This window comes from Galeopterus variegatus, unplaced genomic scaffold (assembly GCF_000696425.1).
Source record: "Galeopterus variegatus unplaced genomic scaffold, G_variegatus-3.0.2 Scaffold3261, whole genome shotgun sequence".
NCBI lineage: Eukaryota > Metazoa > Chordata > Mammalia > Dermoptera > Cynocephalidae > Galeopterus > Galeopterus variegatus.
The window spans coordinates 72,869-77,331 of NW_007729372.1; the positions used below are offsets into that span (position 1 = coordinate 72,869).

Consider the following 4,463-nt stretch of genomic DNA (forward strand, 5'->3'; position numbering starts at 1 on the left):
GGGGAGGTGTGAAGGACCAAGCTTGGGTATCCTGAGTTTTGCAGCTAAGCAAAGGGATGTGGGCGTGTGTGCATGTGTAGAGGAACACGATAGCTATATTTGTGGCACTCCTGTGGAGTGTCTCTGTGTTCGCGTGCATGTGAAAATTGTGAGCATTAGACTAGTACACCGCAGACATGGTCTTCCCATGGTGGGGAGCTTTCCTCACACCCTGCCTACCCTGCTTCCCATGAAAGGCACAGAGCCCTCTGCTCTGATGCCGACGTTAGGCACATTGGTCATGCCAACCCAGATTTTGATCTGTGATGAAACAAAGAGAAATGTTTACAACATCTAGAGCAATATCCAAGCATACCTCATCCCTGAGCTTCCATGTCTCCCAGCCCCGCCCTGTCTCCTCTTTGCTCTTCCCCAAGCCCTGACGCACCTTGTGGCATTGGCAGGTGACACTTCCACTTACCGTCTTCCCTTTGCTCCTCACACCAGGCTTGTGCAGTGGGCTGCCTTCTGGACTCAAGGCTTGCTCTGGTCCTGGGGTGTGTGTAGGCTCAAGGCAAGTCCAGACAGTAAGCTGGGCAGAGCTGTGACGTTTAGAACTGCTGTTTAGAACGTTTCCATCCCTGAGTGGTCTTTAGCCCCACTGGAGTACTAACCTGTTCTGGGGCGGGTGTGAGATTTTCCGTTGTCTTTGGTGAAGTAAAGAGAGCACAGTCCATGTCAACCAGTCACAGCCTTGGGCACCTCTGGACTGGGGAAGGAGCCTCTGAGGCACTCTGCATTTCTTAATAGACTGGAGCATGCACAGGGGTCACCTGGAAAGACTGTTACAAGTGCTAATTCCTAGGTTCCATTCCCAGAGATGCTGATCTGACAGAACTGGGATGGGACCCAGAAATCTGCATTTTTAATAAGCTCCTGGGTGTGTAGTAGACTGTGGACGTTGTGGCTTGCAACGTTGGCTGCTCATTAGAATCACGTGCGGAGCTTTAAAAACTCGCATGTCGCAGGTCCCACCCCAGAACAGCTAAATCAGAAGCTCTTTGGTAGGGACCCAGGCGTCAGTAGCTCTTAAAGCTCTACAGGTGACTCCAGTGTGCAGATGGGGTTAGGAAGCACTGGCCTGAGGAGTGAGAAGGAACACGGCTGAGGTAAAGTACAGCTGTGAGGGTCCAGGGACAAGAGCGTGCCCAGACACAGACAAGCACAGTGACCAGGAAACCCGCCAGCCAGCTGCCCTCTGTGCCCTCTCAGCCTGACGTGCTCCTTGGACATAAGACTGCTTTGGCCCAAGTTATGTGCACTGTTTGGCAGCAGGTATGCCAAAGGTGGGGAGCGAAGGCTACTTGATCAAGAGATCCAAGCTCTGTTGTGTGTCTGAGTCCTGTCGCAGGCTTCCTCCAAGCTTGCTCTGGGGGCTGTCTCCCATTTGTTTTCATGCGCTCCTTTGTTTGGCCATCTGTGTTGGGCTGTGCCCTGTACCCAAGGCCATGCAACATGGTAGCCAGAGCTCAGGTAGTGGGTAAGAGTGTCATGCTAGTGGTAATAGTAGTAGCATAGTGACCTCCACCTTTCTCTCTGGAAGGTGTCACATCCTGGGGATATCAAGATCTGTGAGGCTTTGTAAGGCCACAGTAGGGTTTTGATCTTTGTTCCAACCCCTTCCTATGCCCTCTTTGGTCCTAGGCTGGAGGGGCAGCTGGGGAGTACCTAGCTGATTTTGCTCTCTGGTGCTCTCCCCAGAACTTGCTGCTGTGAATAAACCAAAGCTGTGAAGTAGCGTCTGTCCGGGCTGCAGGCCCTGCCTCTGGAGGCACGCCCTGGGCACTTCTCCTCGGTAGGGTGTGTCCTGGTGCCCCAGGCCCTTTGTGCTATGAACCTAGTGTGTGAAGAGCTGGAGGAGGTTGGGAATGGGGAAGACTGGAGAGGAAGGAGCAGGGCAGGACAGACAAGCTGCCGATGTGGTGTCTGCTTCTCCATGTGTCAGAGGGAAAGGCGGCACGTAGCCCATTCAGAGGCAGGATGGTCTCCCATCCACGAGAGTGCCCAGGACTCTCCTGACCCTGTCTGTGCTCTCCTGCAAGCAGGGCAGAGGCATGACAGTTTTCCATCCTAGGCCATCTTTCAATCTGCCAAGTGCCAGCTTTCTTTAAGTCTGTATCCCTTCACGTTAGAGGCAAGAGAGGTGGCAAAGTCACTCCTGGCATTGAGAGCCACTCTCCTGCAAGCAGGGCAGAGGCATGACAGTTTTCCATCCTAGGCCATCTTTCAATCTGCCGAGTGCCAGCTTTCTTTAAGTCTGTATCCCTTCACGTTAGAGGCAAGAGAGGTGGCAAAGTCACTCCTGGCATTGAGAGCCAGTGCCACCGTGCCACTTGGCATGAGACTGTGGAGGAAGAAGCCAAGAGCTGAGGTGTCCTCCTGTCCCTGTGGCCTCTCTGGACTCCACAAAATGCTGTGGACTGAAAGGGGAGACTTCAGGATGGGGCCACTGGCTTTCCCAGGTTTGGGATCTGGGTCCTCTCAATAAATCGTTCCTTTCTTGATCCTTACTCCCTTTCGATCCTTCTGCTCCCTGCCCTCTGCCGGGTGCGGAGAAGGTGGCCAGGCTCGGTCTGCACCCCAGCCACAGGGGCATCAGCCGAGTCACGCAGTGAGCACAAGAGATCTGTAGCAGCTCATCTGCCGCATAAGCCACTCGGCCAATGGAGTCCTCATTCAGTTGTTTCATGACCGTGTCAAGTGGAGTAATGTCATTCACCTTTACTATACACAAGGCTGTGAGAACATAATAAACAGAACCTGAACAAGCTGCCCTTTGCTCTCTGCCCACGTTTCTGGCCAGCTGACTCTTTGTGAGGAAACTCTTCACATTAACACATGGACCCCCTGGGGGAGCATGCGACTTCATCCTGGCAGAGGCTGGCACAGGGCTGGTCATCGGGAAAAGCAGGTGTGTGGGTGGAAACAAGAGGGGAATGGTTTGGGGATGAGCATGAGGGTGGAGGGTGACTTTGGGTTATGAGAGTGGCTTTGAAACTGTGAGGTGCTATACCAATGTGAGGCGGTATTTTTATTAGTACCACCTACGGCTTGAAAATGCAGGGAGAGAAAAGGCTCAGATGGTTTGTATGTTTGTTCAGCTGTAACAATCTGAGAACGCAGGGGTTGATCTTGCTCCTTCCTTTACACAATCAGTGTGTCCTTGAAAGGTGTGTATTGCCCATCAGATCATTGAGTGTCTCTGGTGACAGCTTCCATGGAGGTTACCAAAGGAAGATAAGGCACAGTGTCTGCTCACAAGAGCTCATTCTTCAGGTGGAGTGGTAAGAGAGAGAGATACAAAACCTTAACATTCCAAACAATTTGAAATGCACCAGAGATGTCTGTCTGTAAAAGAAAGCTGATGCTTCTTCAAAGGTAATTCCTTTGGATTAAATGAAAACGCCTTTTGTGATGCAAATGATCACCCCCAGTTTTGTAGACTGGGCAATGGGCTGGGGCTGCTGCAGACTGGAGGCCCACCACTGGCAAAGGGGCTGTGGCTGGCTTCTCTCCTTCCAGGTTTGCCCTTTTTCTCCTCCTACCCCTATTGCCACCTGGGGTTTCTGACACCTCCAGGAGTGAGTGGAGGGGAGGAAGGGGAGGGAAGGGAGTGACACCTGATGCAGATGCCATCCAGGATAGGCCATGGGCTCTCTAGGCCTGGGAGGACTCTAGTGCGTCCTTCTTGGTTCATTGGAGACCCTGTATCTTGGGAATCCCCCTTATAGTTCCCCCAGTGAGGGTGAATGAGTCCACTCCGGCTGGTGGCCTGGTCCTTCCTGGACAGTGCCCCAGCTTCTCTCTGCTGCAGTCTGTTTACCCCTCTGGCCCACCGTCTTGGACAGGTCCCAGGATAAACTCCTGCCAGTCTTTCTCTCAAGAGGCCCAACTCGCCCAGTGGAAGCATTTAGTCCTTGTTCCCCATAGAATTACAAGGCAGCAGCTGCTGTCCTTTGCTTTGCGGCCATGGCCCCCAGCCAGCCCACTGCTCACATTATTGATTTTCCTAGCTGGAATCAGACACCAGTCACCTGGGTCCTTGAGCATGGTAGGGGACCCATGCCAGGGACCCATGCCAGGCTCTCCCTGGGAGTGAGATGAGAGATAGGCATTCCTCCCCCCTCCTTCCGGTGGAGTGGGGCTCAGGGCACACAAACAGCTCTCTCCAAAAGCCTTCACAAATTCTCTCCAGCCCTGGTATTTTCTCCATGGGACAGGTTTTCAGTGCCCTCTCACTGGGTCTCTACCTGCTCCCTGGAGTGTTTGCTTAGTCTGGAACCTGCTTTGGTATCTGAGCTCTCTTTCCTAGGCCTTGAAAGAAGGCTCGTACACACATAAGACACTTAGCAATATGCCTGGCCTCTCACCAAAATGCGGTACATGTAGAATAAAACAAATCCTATTATCTACATCAACAAAGT

The 4,463-nt window shown here is 52.7% G+C and overlaps 1 protein-coding gene across 3 annotated transcripts in view; it reads left to right on the forward strand.

The window, feature by feature from the left end:
• The window catches only part of RGS8 (regulator of G-protein signaling 8), a 31,403-nt gene extending 28,592 nt beyond the window's left edge, over positions 1 to 2,811 (forward strand). For all 3 annotated transcript variants that reach the window (XM_008584439.1, XM_008584438.1, XM_008584441.1), the window contains 2 exons: positions 7 to 2,084; positions 2,229 to 2,811. The gene's annotated coding sequence lies outside the window, so the exon portion shown is untranslated. The remainder of the gene's footprint in view (positions 1 to 6; positions 2,085 to 2,228) is intronic.
• The last annotated feature ends 1,652 nt before the right edge of the window (positions 2,812 to 4,463 follow it).